Here is a 19,476-nt window from a genome sequence, read left to right as displayed (position 1 = left end):
GGTCAATAATAATATACTATTGCACACTAAATACAGCTATACTATGCACAGATTCATATTGTTTAGATTGTTTCCTAATATTACTTTCATGTCAGCCAAAAAGAAGTGATTAACTTCTACACAATCCCAGGGGAAAAGTGTGTTTGTGAGTCCTAGCCACTTTATCCAAGGTGTTTACAGTATTGTACCTCTGAAAGAAAAAAACAGACATTTCAGTCTTACCTCCAGCCCACTGTTTATTTGGCAACTGCAGGAGCAAAGATCAGCCCACAGTGGAGAAAGTCAAAGTGTACTTACTGCTGGAGTCCTATAAACTGTGTCATAATTGGAACTATGAACCTGCAGAGACCCTTGTTAGAGTTTAATGGACTGGCAAGGTCAGCACAGCTTTCATAGTGAAAATGAAAATGCTAAGAGTTTAATGAACACAATGACATTTCTGCATGCCCCTAAAAATTCCTGAGAGTATCTGGAGCTGGTTTGAACTTGTGGCAACACTGATTTTTCTTCTTCTTTCTCTCCCAAGTATTTTTTTTCTGAGGGCAAGCTTGTTTGTCTGTGTCTTGAAAGAAGGGGTACTTGTTCAGGTGGAAAAGTGGGAGCCTTTTTCTTGAGAATTGGTTTTAAACCTAGTCTCAGTATTTTCCTCAGGAGAAAAACCACATTCTACCTTTCAGCTCTCTGTGCTCCTTATGGGGAAGAGAAAGGCAATAAACAGCATAATTATGCAAGGTTTAAGACAAATATTATCAGCATGACCTTACAAAGAGAGTTGGATTACTGCTAGGAATTTAGTTCAAATTAAAGTGGTTGTACGTTCCTTAATCAAGTGTTTTCAAATAATATCAAACATTTTCATATCCATGAGCGAACCCTAAGATCACCAGCTGTGTTATACATGCAGAAAAACAGACACATTTATTTATAGAATATAAAAAAAAATATACCATGAAAAAGAATAAAAGGATCTTCTTGCCATATATTCCTTGGAATGTCTGTTATGTTTATATCTCATTACCCAATTTATTCAGTATATTAGGGCTGAAGGGCTAATGAAGGCTTCTCTCAGTCTCAAAAAACATATTAAAGCAGACAACAAATCCTTAATGTTGTGAAACCTCTTATTAATTCTTTAAGGTCAACCTGTCATGGTGTAATCATGAGTACAACCACTACATACAAACTTACTGAGAACAAGGTTTTCAGGTATTGACTCTCCAACTATTACTCCTTATGGGTGAAAAAAAATACATCTGTTATTTGGTGCCTCATTAGAGGAATCATAGAATTAAAAAATCATAGAATATGGAAAACTAGAAGGGGACCTCAAGGAACTCATTTGGTCCAACCGTTCTCGGCAAAAGCACAGTCCAGATAAGATGGTCCAGTATTCTGTCCACCTGGATCTTAAATGTTCAACTTTGGGAAATCCACCACCTCTCTGGGAAGATTATTTCAAGGGCTGATTGTTTTCACTGTGAAAAAATTTCCTCGTGTCCAACTAGAAACTCCCTAGGAGTAACTTGTACCCATTAGCCTTCATCTTTTCATTGTTACTTGTTGTAAAAAGGAGTCTCCATCCTCTTTGTTGCCATTGGAACATGGCAATAAGGTGTCTCCTAAATCTTTTCTCAAAGTTGAACAAAACCAGTTTTCTCAGTCCTTCCTCACATGACAGTCCTTTGATTATCTCTGTGGCCCTTCTTTGGACTTCTCCAGTCTGTCCACATTTTTTATATAGCAGGGACCAAAACTAAGCACAGTATTCCAGCTGAGCTCTAACCAGCACTGAGTGGATTAGGATGATGAGTTCTTTCTCTCTGCTGCTGATGCTCTTGTTGATGTAGCCCAGCAACCTGCTGGCTTCCTTTCCTTCACTCATACTGAGCTTGCTGACTGCCAGGATCCCTAGTCCTTTCCACAGAGCTGCTCCCCAGCTGGGTCAATCCTCACCTGTCCTGTAGGCTGGGTTATGTTTTTCCAGGTGCAATATCATACATTTGTCCTTTTTGAATTTCACAAGGTTATTGCTAGCCCACTCTTCCAGCCTATCCAGGTTGTCCTACAGGGTGGATCTTTCTGCTAAAGTGCCCACTTCCCCACTCAATCTGGGGTCATTGATAAACTCTATCAGCTTACATGTGATCCCATCTTCCAGGTCTCATGAAAATATTAGACAGCATTGAGCCCGATATTGGTCCTCAGAGAACCCCATTTGTGACAGGTTGTCAGTTTGAAAAGGAGTTGTTTACCAGGACTCTCTGGGAGAGACTGGTCAGCCAGTTCCCTACCCACTACACAGACCACTCGTCAAAACTGCAACACAACTTTCTCTAAGATGAGGTTGTGGGAAACCCTATAGAAAGCCTTGAAGAAAACCAGGTAAAGAGGGTCCCCCACTTGCCCCCCATCAACCAAGCAGGTGGTACTTTGCCATACAAAGTGATCAAGTTTGTCAAGCATGACTTGCCTTTGCTGAATCCACACTGGTTTTTCCCAATCACTTGTTTCATCTGAATTTTGATGGTCTCCAGGAGGATTTGTTCCATAACTTTTCCAGTCACTGAAGTAAGACTGCTGAACCTATAATATCCTGTAATAAACCCTTCCTGTAATGCAGGTATTACATTAGTCTTCCTCCAGGTTTCTGAGAAGATCTCCATGACTTCTCAAAGATTCTGGAGAGTGACCTTGCAATGACATCAGTTTTAACAACCTCATATGCATATTGTCAGGGCCTATTGATTTGTGTAGGGGTTAAGCTCCTGTAAAGGTTCTTACACCAACTCTTTCTCCACTGACTGTCAGCCTGTGTTTACACCAACCCGGATTGTTGTTCCCAAGGCCTGAGGCCAAACAAGAGGAGGTGAAGGAAATGTTGAGAATTTCTGCCTTTTCACCTTTAGTGGTGGCTAATTCACTTCTGTTTAACAGGGGGCCAGTATCTTCCTTCTGTTTATATTTGTTGTTTAGCAAGAACCCTTTCTTGTGGATTTTCACATCTTCAGCCAATTTGAACTCTAATTGAGCTTTTACTGTTCTAGCTGGATCTCTGACTGTTGTAACTGAACCACTTTTGTGATTCTCAACAGGTACTTGTCCACTTTGCCACCTCTAGTATGCTTCTTTTTTGGTTAGTCCATAATCAGTGGCTACTAGTAGCTGTTAGAGACATTTTACAGTTGTGGAGGTGCTATTAGCCATTTTTATGACTTCTGGCAGCAAATCTGGAAATTCATTGCTTTATATTCTTGGTAGGTCTAATCAGGGTGAAATGGTACGTTGTTGGTTTCAGAATCTTTTGTTTATGCTTCAAGTTAAAAAGTCATAGAGAATTAAGAGGTATTTGTGTTTTTTAATATTGGTTACATCTGAAACAAACTAAAGCAGCACTAGCAGAATTTATTAGTGCAGTAGTGCTCAAACTGCAGTGGAGACCTTCTTGTGAAGCCTTATTTTAAGGATTTTTTCCATAACAGTAACTAAAGTAGTGCATAAAAATATAATAACTATGCAGTAGTGGTACAATTCAGGGAATAAACTACAAAATATGTATTGCTTTAGTTACTGTATACTCTTCTGACCATTTCTCTGGCAGCACTTAGTAATTCAAAGTGATTAAATTAAATTGTTTTTATATCTTTTTAATAAAGACAGTGTATACAGCCCTGTCCTCTCAGTGTAGGTTAGGATTTTATTATTTAGCTTGATTCTTGCTTATAATTGGCCTTTTTGATTCTCAATGAGCTGTGAATAAAATCTGACAACTTTCAGATTATGTAAAGGAGGATGCACTTACAAGCGAAATGCATTCAATTTTATGAGGAAATGATGAAGATTATGATTTCACTGTATTTGAAGTGTAAAATAAAAAGCCTTACATGGATAATCAGGATTTCTCTGTGTTCTATGTTAATGAGTATTGGCAGCTTCCAGCCTGATTATTACAATGCATCAGACTTTATTTTTTTCTTTTTTTTTTCCTAACCCCCCCCCCCCCGAACCCCTTAAGATAGAGCTCTGGGATACTGACTAAGCTTTTCATGCAGATGGCCAGATGCAAAACATGCAAACTCCAAAGCTTTAGTTCGTCATCTGGACATGTAGGAATGAGCAAAAAGAATGAAGAGATAGATGGAGAATTTTTTTTTTTCCTTATTACACTTTTCATATACATGTTAACTTCTTTACTGAAATCACAATATATTTTGGTATCCAAGTTACAATACAGAATTTTGGTCTTTTTTATATGCTTGAAAGGCAATTTTTAGATTTTGTCTTCTAGAAATCTTCATATTAAATGCATGGTTTGTATTTTCAGCTACTTAATGACATTTTCTTCTGTTGTACATTATCTATTCTTTTTATATGTGGTGGCTTCATTGTATTTTCAGCTACTTAATGACATTTTCTTCTGTTGTACATTATCTATTCTTTTTATATGTGGTGGCTTCATTAAGCTGGATTCTGTGAAAATGGAGAAGGTTAAACCTCCACCCAGAAGACTTCACAGTATAAAAGGTAAGATGGCTAAGGTACATGAAGAAACAGCCTGGCACTGAAGATCAGATTTTTAACATAGTCTAGCTGATGTATAATTCATAAAAACATCTACTTTCACAAGTAGGCTTTCCTTGGGCAATGCCAGCAGGATTATTTACATGAGCATGATTTGTTTTTATCAATAAGGCTTATATGACCGGACTCATACATTGTGCAATAACGCAAAGGTATTTTAAGTCATGTGTGTAGGATCCATAAAATTACCTTTAACTTCTGGAGGTTGAGAACTGGGTGATACCAGTATACATAGTAATATTGCATGTTCTTTAGACTTGCTTTATCTTTACTGGCATTTATCTCTATCTGAAAATCACTACATAACTTGTAAATTGGCAGAATTTTCTCTCTGCACACATGGGAGGCCTTAATAACAGCTGGTGTTGCCCTGGCAAACTTGTGTGGAAAGCTTCTAGGAGCACTAAAGTTCAGTGAGTTTGAAAAAATATATGTTTATATCCCCCAAACTGCCTTTTAAGAAAGACTATTCAGACAGTGCAAGTCAAAAATGGACTCAAATAACACAGGTAATGAAGTGTACCCTTCTCTCTTTCACTGACGTAAATTGGAAAAGGCTTGGTTTAATATAGTTTCTTTCTCTCCTTGTGGAAATTTTATTCCAAAAAGAAGCAATCTGGGTCAGCCTCCTACTGGTGTACCAATTAACAAGACATGTCCATTATATTTATTATCCCCCTGCAAGGTGTCAGACTTCAACTTTAGAATTAGCAAAAACAGTATGACCTCAATTTGCAGAAAATTGTGGAGTGTAAATGTTCTTTATTTTTTCCAGTAACTTGCTCCTCATTTTCCTTAAAAATGTATTAGAGTATTGCTGAATTTAAAATGTCCAGATTTTGACATTTCCAGTACATTTAAATGGTTCCATTTTGCATTTTCAGTGACCCTTAGAGTAGATTAATGTTCTAATAAGAACTGGTGGTCTTTTTAGTTAGGAAGCATTCATATCAAGCATTTGAATGGAAATCTGCTTTGCCGGTGTTTTGTTCTTTTTTTTTTTTCCTTTACTCTAATGGGTAGAAATCATAGCACTGAATGATGCCCTTCTTCCTCATATCTGCTTTTATAGGAAATAGCAGCTCCTTGATCACTTTGATACTCAAAGTAGTAAATGGAAATGCCATTAAAAAGTGCACTTCAAGGGTATGGTTTGAAATAAAAAAGAATCATTGGTTATCTTGATGTTAATGGGGATGATATAAATTATCTGCACTGAAAAATAAACTACATAGAGCTGAAAACACACCTGAAGAGCCGAGTTTCCATAGTACCCAGATAAACTGCACTGACAGTTTTTCATAAAACACAGTGAGATGCAGAGAGGTAATCTTAAACATACATATTATTTGAAAAACTTGTGTGTGACAGTTCATGGAAGCTGGCATTATTTTGTCCTCAATACATACATTTCTAGAGGGCCTTATAAATTTGAAAGAAAGACAAATACAGTGCCTCGGATTAGGTCTTTAACTTTGGTTTATTTCTCTTATAAGTAAGTTGACATACTATCATCTCTGAAAAGGCTGATGGAATGATAAACTCATAAAGCACTGTTTATATTTAATATTCAAGGGCTCCAAACAAATGGCTTTTTTTAAACATCAGAAAAAAATAATAGGCATTAAGAAAAATGGTTAAAAAAAATCTCAAGACAATTCTATAATGTCCTTACAATAACTCTGAGAGTTACTTAGTGTTTCATAATTTTGTGAATAAAAACCCCTTAGATTTTACAAAAGAAAATAACAATGTTTTTTCTTGTTATGATCATCCTATGAAAGGTTTGATTGTTCTGGGAAGTACCAGAACTTTTTAAATAAAGTAGAAGAGTAGTTCTGACATACACACAACAACAACAACAACAACAACAACGAACAACAACAACAACAACAAATTGTCTATCACCTGATTTTCAGGGATATAAAAGACTTGTGCACATGCACTGGCCTCGACTGAAGCTCAGTACAGTTCTGTAGATCCTCCATCCAAATGAGGTTTTTACATTCTATTGATGTGTGGCTAAAAGTGCTACTGTTATGGAACAGAGACCTTGCCTATACCACTCATTGTAATTCTGAGGGTGACCAGAGGCTGCCAAAACACCAAAAAAAAAGCCCTACACAAAACAAAACAAAACAAATCTGCACTACAGCGCAACTTTCACAAAGCAAAAATCACTCTAGTATTACCATTTAGAACAATTCCGCCCTTTCCAGCATTTCCACTACTGCAATAGAACATCAGTTAGTGGTACAGTTTCAGGTCTTCCATTTCTTCAGCTTTACTATGGACAAGGACTCTCTTTACGATATGAACTTTGCATATGTTCAAGGATGTGCTGGAAACACAAGTACATCCTGTGGTGCAGAAGCCAGCCCCTGCTTTGCTTCCCTTGCTTTCACACTATTGTTAAGCTACAAAATTTACATAATTTTGAGGTTAAAAATTAATTCACTGGATAAATACCAGGGAAATGTTTAACTAGGTTTCACTGGTGACCTAGAAGAGCCTGGGAGGAACTGTGGGAGGCACAAACTATATTGCTCATGAGATCCCAGAAAGTCAGGGCAGTTTCTAGACTTGTCAAAGAGCTGCTAAGTTTTCAGCTCTGTTCAAGTAACCAAACAGAATTAGAAATTCCTTTCTTTTTGCCTTCTCAGAGCTCTTTTTTATGATATAACTATCCAAAATGTGTATTTTCTGGCAGTATATATACAGAAGTGTAGGTGCGAACTTATACTCTGACCTTCATAGCGTACTCTTGCTACGGTTAGGAGCTGATTTCTACTTTGCCCCCATTTTCCCCCAGTCATTTGAAGATTTTCCCTTAGTTTGAAAAGCACATTAATTGTTAGGGTTGTTTTAAGTAATTCGTGTAATTTAGGATTTCCCAGTCTGACGGGTCATCACTGCAAGATGTCATGCCTAATTACTTCTGTCTGATACCATTACGTGACATGGCTGATGATATTGCATCAGCCCAAAAAAATTGAAAAACAAATGGGTTACTGAGAACTGCAGTTAACAGCTTGGAACAAACAAATCTCTCTTCAACCTCTGTCTGTTTAGAGGAATTAAAAAGCAGCTAGGCTGTTTTAGGTAGTGGGCAGGTTTTTTTCTAGGAGCACTGAGTAGCAGAAACCATCATGTATGACAGATTTAAATTAACTCTAGGTAGAGAAGCTGTAAGGAGAAAATTTATTCAAGCAAAGTAAAACATTGAAAATACTTACATGTTGTTTGATTCACAGTAGTCATCTGTCACTTAGCTAGCTGTGAAATGTACCATTAGCAGAATATGCTGTTAAGATTTTATTATTTTGCTTTAGAGTTGTATATAGGTCTTGCTGAAAATTATATGCTGAAACTATGTTTCCAAGGGTTTTTGCTAAATTAAATTTTCCTGCAAAAGTATCTGATTTTCTTCAAAGACAAATGGGAAAAAAAAAGTCAGTGAAAAGCTGAAAAGAGAAAAGATTTTAGCCAGAAGGTAAAAACATTTTGGACTAAATCTTCCCATGCCTACCCAGCTATACTCAGCCTTTGATGGTAAGTCAACATTTTCTCCAGAAATTAATGACTATAGTTTTTGAGTTTGCTTTAATTTTATTATTGCATGCCCCAGGGTACAATACTTTCAATGAGATGGAAAAGCAATACCAAGTTTATCTTCCAACAAGCAGTAACACTGTGTCACATACTATCTAGAAAACATAACCCAGATACATTACAGGCCAAGTCTTATCCTCCATTCTCAGACCAGACAGCTAAACACAATGAGATCTGCAGGAACTGAGACAGTTCCACAAGGGCTATTATTCTAACCCCAAAACATATAGTAGTAACCAGGGCACAGAGATTCACCAGAAGTATGATTCTTGAATGATTAGGCTAAAGAATGAAATATGATCAGGGCAAAGATTTCCAGTCAAAAATGGCTACAGTTTCTCATGAGCCCTTATCACCCATAAAGGTTATAGAAAAGGAAGCATTTGCACCTTTGTTATGTATCAGTAGTATATTCATAATTCAATAGGGTATACTTTCTAAATGACTGAATTAGTCTTTTCCTTTTATCATGAATAATCAAAGAGAATAGGGCACTGAGTGAATAAATTCATTGACTGTCATATAAACTATTTTTGTGCCCTCAAAAATCTGATTCTTTCTTTTCTAGCAGTGATAAACTGATATTTAGTGATACATACAAGAGACTATGTTTGGAGTGGTAACTCAAAGATGGAATGAACTCACAATGAATGAGAAAGTAAGACTGAATACAAAATACATTTTACAAATAGACTCTAAAACCTTGAAGAGGGTCAAAACTTAAATGATAATTCTACTTTGTTATGGCAGGTATATATAGGTAATTAAAGAATTGTGGGTTTAAAACATCTAGGACCAAGAATAAAGAGTTAAAAAATCTATCATTACTTCTGGTATTTAGAGTAATTATTCTTATATCTTTCAGAATGATTCTAGTTACGTTACATAAAATGCAATAAAATAATCAGAACATTGAAAAGACAGTTGCAGGCTGCATGTATTAAATGGGTACAACCTGGAGAAAACTTTTGGAAAATATTTCAACCCACTGGGTTGAAAGAGACAAGGGAGATAAATACATGAACATCAGTCATCTTGCAACAATGTCAAAGCTTTTTGTTCCCAAACCTGACACCTTTCTGCTTAAGAAAGAAAGATGGAGAGAATCAGAATCACAGTGAATTCACTCAGTGTATACGAGCTTCTGATTAGCACTGAGTGCATCAGATACTTATTTCTATTTTCCACATAATATAGTTGGAAAAAGAAGGGAATATCTGGATTTTTGTTCCAGAGCAAAACATTTTTCCCTGGGTACAGAGATTTATAGTAATGGAAATGCATGAGAGATGTAGTATTAATAATGTCTAGTAAAAGACTGGTATGCATTTGCTCATGATTTTCATCATAGTGAAAGACACAAAGAACCAGGTTTTTGTTTTCAGCAGTGTATGTAAATGACATATTTTCAGTTACAGTTAAATATTGGTTTAAGGAGGATTCTTAGATAATGTTAATTGAATTTTTAAAATTAAAAATCTGTTTTCTAATTTAAAAAAAAATATCTGCCTGGAAAAGAGAAAGGGAGAGAAACAGAAACAAAAGCGATTTCTGACAAGAAATTTAGTTTATTTTGTTAAAAAACAGCTACTGAAACCCAAACATTTCATCCAAAAAAAGTGTCTCCAAATTGGTCTGCACTGCCTGGAGGGAATTCTGAGTTAGTCTGTGGCAAAGACTCTGCCCTGTAGTGGGAATGCCTTTCAGTAGGTACTGCTCTGCCTGCACTGCCCTGCAGTTAGCGCACCCGCACCACAATGGTAAAGAGAAGTATGAAGGAGCTAACAGCTCCCACCAAGCTCCCACTGCTGAAATATTTTAGGCTTAATGTTTCTCGAGAAAGTTTCAGCTTTAAGTTTTTGCATGGGAATACTTCTTTTTTTTCCCCTAGGAAGATAAAAGCCCCCCAATTTTCTGATCAGTGTTTCTATCGTCATTAAACCAATGATGAGTCTTCATATATCAAGGGATCTGGAGATGTGGTTGGTACCTTAGCATTTCCTGTAGGTTTGCATACATTCTAAGAGGCTTCTGAAAAAAAGAAAGAAGGGGCTACAGATCTGTGACTGATAATAAATGAGAGACAGCTGTTTTGCCAAGTATATTAGAGTCACTTCACAGTGTGTTTATAAGCTCATCAAAAAACTTAACAGGTGTAAATTTATTGATAACTGTTGAGAAACTCTAAACAAAAAAATAGTTGCTGTGAAAAGCAAGGTCTAATAAGTAGAAGTTGGCAAATATCACCTTTCGGTCAACAGAAAGTCATTAGAAAATTAGGAGTAATTTTCCACAGTTTATTTCTTCACCTTGACAGATGAAAAAATGGTGAAAGGGAAGCAATGAGAATGGTAACACTGACCGGAGTTAAGTACTTTTTTGTTGTTGTCATTTAGTATTCTAGATTGGAAAATAAACATGGAAAATTCCATGGCAAAAATTAAATGTAGGTTATTTGGTACCTTTTTGACAACAGGATGAGCACAACACTTAAAATAAACTTAATTTCATAAATATACATAAGCACCAAATGCTAGAAGAAATCAAGGAAGACTCAAAGAAGGTCATCATCAGCTATTGCTCTTCTTTCAGACCACTGGTGTTGAAGGGCACTGAAGTCTACATCAGTACTAGAAAACATGGAGTCATCAGTACTATTCAGTAGTGTAAAAGCCTATGGCATGGCCTAGGATAAAGTGCTATCATAACGTGGCACCTGGAAACTCATGCACTTCACATTACCTGGAAAAATATTCTTTCTGCGTGTACACAAGTTCATCTTCAAAAGAGATGTGATACAAGTCCATGCTGTAGTCATGAGACTTTCCTTTGAGAAAGTGCAAAAGAGTTCCAAGAATTCCGATACAGTGCATGTTTTATGCTCTCTAGTAAGTAAAACGCCACCTTCAGAGCCCACACAGTACAAAAGAGTTTAAACTTTTTGTCTGGTTTTACTATAGAAGGTAAAAGCATTGCATATGGGCATTGCAATTTAACATAAAACCTGCTATTTGACACCTAACTTTTATTTGGCAATGACATATAATTACATTGTTTTGAGATATTGCATCTGTTAATTATTGGTTAGTAAAATGAATTCCGCAATACAACTATGCCATGCAAAAAACACCACTGCAATAAACCATAGTGGATTTTTTTTTCTTTTTGGTTGTTGGTGCCAAAATGACTATCACAAAAAAACCCCATAGGTCATACAAGCTTAAGTGAATCTAACACGTCCTAGCAAATAGTCTACAGGGCAGGTATTCTAGTTTTGGCTCTGCTTCTGACCTGCTGAGGGACCTTCTGTGTCTTCCAGTTTATACAGGTAGTAAATGAAACAGTGATGCTGAACTCTTTGCAAAAGATGCAAACAGACGCTGAAGAAGGAAAGATACATAAATGCAAGGTATAGTTACTGTTACCTGAACAAGTAATTTTTTTTCATATCCATTGCATCTATGTCATTCTAACTCCAGAACAAATACTATAGTTTTATATTTGGAAGCCTTGTTATAACCATACGTATTCTGAAGGAATTATGACACTCCTCACAGCCTCACTCTCTTTCTCCTCACAGCCTCACTCTCTTTCTTCTCCTGTTCTATACTGTAACTAAAAAAGCAAGGAACCAAGTAGTATTTTGACCTTACAGAATAATGTATATCAGCATAGACATTTGTTGAACTTGTTTTACCTAGTAGACCCTCAAAAGCTAAAATTATGCTACTCAAGGTTAGAGCAAGGCTTTGCACTGCATACGTCTAAATAAGAAGACACAGCATCATTTTTCCCCAAAATAAAAGAGGAAAACATAGAATGGAGAACGTGACTCCGTTCCTTTTTTTTTTTTTTTTTTTTGTGGTGAAAAGCAACAGTGAATACAAGATAATACTTCCACCAAGAAATACTCCTTCATCAAATATTTCTACCCAGACGTCTACTCCAGCTCTCAAGATGACAGACAAAATCTAGGCAAGGTATTCACAGTGAAATCAGTTACCTAAGAACTTCCTTTAATCCTCTTTTTCTCCCTTCACAACTCTTATTTGACAAGTATGTGCAGACTGCTTATGATTACAAATTATGGCTCAAAAAGAGCTGAAGATAATTCATAATCCACTGTGATAATGAAACTTCTTTTCCTCTGCATTTATTCTGCAGTTTTATTGCCTCAGAAATTAGACTGTAGAATCTTTCATACTTTTATCTCTAGAAAGCATGAACCATACTTTTGGATACTATTAAGTAAGGTAACATAAAGTCCAAATTGAATCCGTTGAGGGAGTTTTTCCTAGGTGTGAACATAATCCTCAGAAATCCATCTCTGGACAATGACTTCTGGAAAAGGGGTCCAGCTCAAACTCAATAGGAATGAGTACTACATAGCAGTGGCATGCTGTGTCTTCTTGGTAGAATAAAACATAAGAAAATCACTAGTACAGTTCACATTGAGATGAATTGTGGAAGCAATTTTCTTGGGGACAAAGGACCAGCATTTCCACTACTGCAAATAAAGCAACTGGCACTGATATGTGCTCCATCTGCTGAAACTTGTCACTTGCATTAAGTAAATAAGTTGAAGGCAAAATAATTGAGTCCTGTTCAACCTCTGTGTTTAAAGAACTGTAAAAGAAATCACAAAGGTATATAAAGCAAATGCAAGGTGTTGCCTATGAGAATACTTGTCTAATCAGCTTAAATGACACTGTATTCATAGTGCACAGCATCTGTGGCAATAGCAGCTTTTACTCTATGTTTTCATGTTCATCTTTACCACTATCTGGCATGTTTTGTTTTTATTAATTATGAACTGATGAGCAGTTTATTTTAAGATTAGCAATCATTTCACTCTTGACTGCCTCAGCTACTATTTTTTAGATTAATTCAATGTATTTGTAGCAATCTGTGAGGCTGTAAGTGCCACATCATTCTGACAGATCTTTTCAGATATAATGTTTTAGACTTAGGCAGTTCAGGGGAGTGTATTACACATCTCATTTTGTTGACAGTTAAAGCATAACCAGGGCCATAGCAATGCTGCTTTTATCTACAAACGCAACTTTTCAAAGATTTATTATGATCCAGTTTAGATTAGATACATAATTAGCATTAATTCTTACAGAATACAACTTACAGGAGAGATTATCATTGGGTTTCAAGACTGTCCACAGAGTAAAACAAACCATTTTAGGTAGTCCAGCTGTTTCTAGGAGTTATTCCTCTCTATGTTATATATGTTGGCACCCTGTTTAGCCATTAGAGAGACTGTGCTTGTGTTTCAGTTCCATCTGCTCATGCCTCAAGTTTGATGGAGAAATGCCATGTAAGAAGAGAGCAATCAACTGTTGTATGTTAGTGATTTGACATATTTGTCAATGTTGCTGTTTGGTCAAACAAATGGCAACAATGAATTCTAGTGGATCCCAGAAAGTTACTGGCTTGGAGACATTTTCTCAGAAGTCACTGATGTAAGCTATGAGCAATAAATGGTGAATGGCAAAATAACGTGGTAATATTGGCTAGACAGGGAAGCAGAATCATACAATGTAAAACAATTAGCATCTGAACTAGACAAATTATTTATTGAAATAGGTTATTGAAGCAAATATTTTTTTCTCTTTTCTGCCCTGGTAGTACATTGTTCATACAGATCATGGTTAGCCATGAATTTGTTCATTGTCTTCAGCTGTTCAGTAAAAGGCTCATGAGAATATTCTTGAGTCTACAGTACACAGATGTGTGGCTTTTACTGTGCTAAAAACTTGTTATTCATTGAACTCACATAAGAGAAGTTATGCGCTGTTTCCACTCTCTCTGACAAATGGAGTATATCAAGGATCTAGTTATTGCTTTCTGATTCTAGGTCAAATTTTGCACAAACACTAGCAACATTTAAAAGAGCACAGGTGGTATTTTAAACTCTGCCAACTTGCAGCAGCTCCCTGAGAATCCTTTCTCAGTTGGTAAAAGCCCAAGAGCAGTATGTGCTGGCCAAGCTTTGCAGCTGCAGATAGAACCAAAAATGAGGATGGTTTAGTAGCTGAATACGTCAGTTCTATATGTTTTAAAAACTCCTCTACTTTCTTAAAATACAGCAAACAATTTTGTTTCTTTTTCCTGAGTTATGCAACACAATAGCAGGAGGACAAGGATAAGGGACAGTCCCATGTTTTTTCTTCTAATTAGGTGACCATACAGTCAGACAGCTTTTTTTTTGTAAGACAAAAATTAATATTTTTGACAGTTTGAAAAATATTTTAAAAATAGCTTTGAAAATGGCTACTTGTTTCCAGAGCATGAGCTCCTGTAGCTATTAATATATATGATTATATAATTTTTTTCTATGCAGTAATATTTTTGTACTACAACGAAGCATAACTGAAATTGTTGTAGCTGATTTAATTGAGGAGAATGCACTGCTGTATATTTTATTTAAATAGACGTTTAAATAGTGTTTGCCTTCGTTTCCTACCAAAGCAAGCATATCTTTTTAACTTCAGTGTCTTAAACTGAAGAAATTTTGTGACACACTGCAAAGACTTACTGCAGAGCAACAGTTTAAATTTCTAAATACAGAACAAAAAAATTCTGCATGAAAGGCAACACCCAGGCTAGCAGCAAACAAAACTATCAAATAGGTCTTATTATAGGTTTTTTGAAAGGAATTAAGAGATCTATTTTCTTATTTATTTCTCTCAAAAGAAAAAAAAAATCTGTGAAAGTATTTTTTCCTTACATGGAGAACTGTGTAACAATAATTATGAATCCATAAGTGATAACGTGTTCTCCCTCTTTGTGTTCTTTAAAAAAGAACATATATGTTGAGAAATATGAGAGAGAGAAAAAGGAGAAACACAAAAGTCATACCCAACACATAATAGGCAAAATCTCATTTTCTAAGTTCGTGAAATACAGCTGTATAGAAAACAGAAAAAGCTATCTCAAAAAAAAATTTAACAACCTATAGAGTCTTTTTATATCCAAGCCACAAATCTGACCCAAGCTGACTGAAAATTTTTCCTCTTTCATGGTTGTTCAGTACAGTAAAAGTGTGGGTGTTAAGTCAACTGTTAGTCCCTATCTTTCTAGTGGACAACCACCCAGTGGCGCTGAAGTGCTTTCCTCATCCAGGAAGAGTTCCTTTTAATTTGAGGTGTTCCATGGGGGATAGGCATTGAGAAAAGTTAGTGACAGGGATGTTATAAAGCAAAAATACCAATTTAGACTACCTATTCTATATAACTTTTACCAAATTCTAATGCACTTAAATAGAATTAATCTCCAAAATTTTAGTCTTTCCACTATCAAGGAGCAATGTTGTGAACATAGGTTACAGATCCTTTCTGTAGCCATTTAGACCTAGTCACATGTTTTTAATGGAATCAATATTTTCAGAAAAGTGTGAAAATTGCTGAGCAGTAATGTCAGCAGACATTGACTTTACCAGTGTTCCTTTTGTTTCCTTTTTCTTATTCTGAGGAGCAGTCACTTATCAACAAGAGTTTTCCTGTATGTTTGCTGAAATGATAACAACTTCAGCTCATGATTTGGCTAAATACTTTTTTATATCTTGTTTCTATATATAAAAGCTAAAATTTGTATTATTGACCATGTATATTTACTTCCTGGTCCACTCATTATAGAAATGCATATATGCAGAAAACTGCCAGAAGAGATTTGTATTCTTTAAAAGACACTCAATCATCCAAGACACCACAGGAAAATAACTCAAGACATATGAAATCAGCCTGACATTGACAACGATTTCAGTAGCTAAGCATTCAGGGACATTATTGGAAATTATTTTTTCCAGGGCATGTGATCTTCCTACTGCCTGCATGAAGCTTCCCAAGAAAAATCTAGAGCTTTACTCAAAGCAAACACTGATCCATTCCAAAGATAAAAAAAGAGACAGCTGCAATTTATGACCACAAAAAATGGGACATGAGACATGGATTTGTCTAGCCTAGGGATGTTGGTTGCCTTAAACTGTCGCAAAACCACATTATGGGACTTGTGCTAAAATTACTTTTGTACATAAGGAAAATAGTACTCAATGGCAATTTATTAGAGTTTTGAAAAGCCTTGGGCAAGGAACTATTATAGATGGTAGAAGACATTAGGTGATATATAAAGTGCTGGTATGTATGAGTATGTTGCTAGCAACTCACAAACTGTCAGTAGTAATAACTAAGTGGTTTCCACCTTCAGAAAAAGTCAAAGGTAATCTGGCCCAAGGTAAATAAACAGGCACAATTATAATCTTTTTTAATGTTAAACTAGTTTCCTAAAAGAGTGATCTTAACTGTGAAGATTTGCAGATAATTGTGGTCTATACTTTTAAGACAGACTCTTTCCCAGATCAAAGATGTCTGAATCCCTTCTGTTTCTTCTGCATTTTTTTAAAGATCAGCTATATATTATTGAGAATATTAAATATGCATAGACTTTTTACATCACAAGAGGCCATTGTGGGCCTACTGAAATGGATGGGAAATGTGGCCTTACTGAAATGTCAAATCCAGTTTTGACACTGGATTTAAGAGGAACACAATTTTAGCTTAATTTTTTTATCCCTTCTGTTTTGAAGGCTGCCTTACTGGAGGTGCTTTAACTATTTGGATTTTGCTGAGGCAGTTCATGTGCAGAAAATATAAATCACTCTTTTTTTCAGAGTTTTAGAGTTAGAAAGGTTTAAGCCTAAAAAGAGAAAAGGTTGGATGTCATTAATGAAATTATGTTGCACTATCAACGAAAAAATGCCTTTATTTTTTATTACCTCTTATATTTACTAGATAAGTCTGTGTTGTACTGTGAAAGTTGCCTCTAGTAAATCACACAGTAAGACTATCTACTATTGGAAAATGTTGCATCAAGCACCCACAATTTATTGTTGAATTTTTTCCTGATGTTTGTATAGTGTATGTCTACAGTCAAATGAGCTATGCGAAAACAAATCGGCACACCAATCTCAATCCCTACAAAACTGTGAAATAGGTTTCTTCTTTTTTCCACTGCACAGTGAATAAGCAAAGATCTACTGTAAGAGTGGACCAATATCTGTGGTATCTCAAAACACAGAAGTGGTAAAAGAAATATTAATCAAGAAAATAAAATTAAGAACAGAACCAGAAAGTAGACTTGAATTTCTTAATTTGCAACACAAATAACATGCAGTAGTAACAGAGTTAGTTTATTCTGAGGTTCTGGGGTAGGAGGAAAGAGAAGCAAAAGAAGAGTTGTTGTTGTGTTTTGTTTTTTTTTTCACAATGATAATGTGGTTCTGATTAATAGACTTGCAGTAGCATATATCTTTAATTTGGATTAATAAACTTCCTTAAGTCATAATATTCTTGAAAGTGCCTTCAATGTATAACAGAAATTAAAATCCAAACAAGTACTAATTTGGGTTTCTCAGGTCCTGATTATCCAGAGACAAATCAACAGAATTCATCTGTTTTCTTCACAGGGAACAATTGGGTATATCAAGCCAGGAAGTCACATCAGAAAATTAATTTCCATGCCTATGTATTCACATTACACAACTGTAGTAGTACTGTGATGCAAAAAGTACGAAAGCGTTTTGTGGCCACATACAAAGGCTTATCAGCCGTGAAAGGTCCATGGACTGTAAAGACTTCAGATCTTCAGAACATGAGCTTCAGAGTATGGAATAATCCTGCTCCTAACTAATTCTGCTCCCTCACTTCTTGAGGTTGAGTTGAACTTGGCGGAATGCCAGGTGCTCACCAAGCTGCTCTATCACCCTCAACTGGACATATGAAGAAAATTTCATGGATAGAGATAAGGACAGGGAGGGGTCACTCATCCACTATCATTACAGGTAAAACAGACACACTCAACTCATGAAATTAATATTATTTATTGCAAAAAAAAGTCAGAGTAGAACAATAAGATATAAAAATACATCCTAGAACACCATTTCCCCACCAATTGCTTCTTTCCAACCTCAACTTCACACCCAGTTTTCTATATCTCCTTTTCCCTAAGTGACACACGGGAGTACAGGGAGGACAGGGGTACAGGCAATGGTGGTTGCAGTCAAATCATCACACACTGTCTCTGCTTTTCTTCCTTCTCATACTCTCCCCCTGCTTCAGCATGGGATGGCACTCATAGCAGTCTTCCATTTCCTTCTCTGACATGGGCTGCAATTCTTCCCATACTGCTCCAGCATGGGTGACTTCCACAAGGTTCAGTCCTTCAGAAAAGAATTTCTCTGGCATGAGACCTCCAATGGGGTCACAAGTCCTGTCAGAAAACCTGCTCCAGCTTGGGTTCCTTTCCCTGTTGGGTCACAGGTCGTGATAGGGGCCTACTCCAGTGGGCTTCCCACAGGGTCACAGCATTCTTTGGACATCCACCAGTTCTGGTGTGGATCTCTGTTTCGGCATGGACCTCCATAGGCTGCAGGGGCACAGCTACCTCAGAGTGATCTTCACCACAGGCTTCCGGGGAATCTCTGCTTTGGCACCTGGAACACATCCTCCTCCTCCTTCTTCACTGACCTTGGTGTCTGCAAGACTGCTCCTCTCATATTCTCATTCCTCTTTCCTTGCTGTTGTGAAGCAGTTTTTGCGCCTTATACACTCTAGCACACTTGTGCTACAAATATGACTTGTCATCTCAGCTTTAGACTGTGGCAGATCTGTCTTGAAGCTGGTTGGAACAGGGTCTGTTGAACATAGAGAAAGCTTCTGGCATCTTCTCATAGAAGGCATCCCTGCAGTACTCTGCACTACCAAGACCTTGCCAGGCAAATCCAATGTTCTTGACAAATGTACTCTCTTCTGTCTTACATAGTCAATGCCACACATGATTGCAAATACAGCAGCATTACAAGTGTGCATCAATCACTCCAATGATACACATTTTTCTAGATTTTTTAAAAGTCAGAAGGAGATAGCTATATTTGCCATGGAAATACACAGTTGAAATTATCTGGTAATGATACTATTGTGAAGGACTGAACCTTTCTCCTCATGTCAGAAGCTTGGATTGTCATGAAAAGCATACAGCAGTCATACACAAATTACTAGAATTGTTAATTGCCCATTAGCAATTAAACTATCAATGTAATTACTACACTTGCTAAGCAGATTTAGATGATTAAATATAAGGGCCAATAGGAAAGCATATTGGAAGATAATACCTTTATAATTGTTCTAAGGACAGACATTGCAAACACACCTTTGTCCTGCATAACCAATTTAGAAGAGAAACACCTGTTCCACCATGTGTTAATATGGTGTAGGACCTTCT

This window comes from Empidonax traillii, unplaced genomic scaffold (assembly GCF_003031625.1).
Source record: "Empidonax traillii isolate 1590-97213 ecotype Southwest subspecies unplaced genomic scaffold, ASM303162v1 scaffold18:size2335232, whole genome shotgun sequence".
Classification (NCBI taxonomy): domain Eukaryota; kingdom Metazoa; phylum Chordata; class Aves; order Passeriformes; family Tyrannidae; genus Empidonax; species Empidonax traillii.
The sequence above is the reverse complement of the archived record's forward strand: the minus strand, read 5'-3'. Positions refer to the sequence as shown.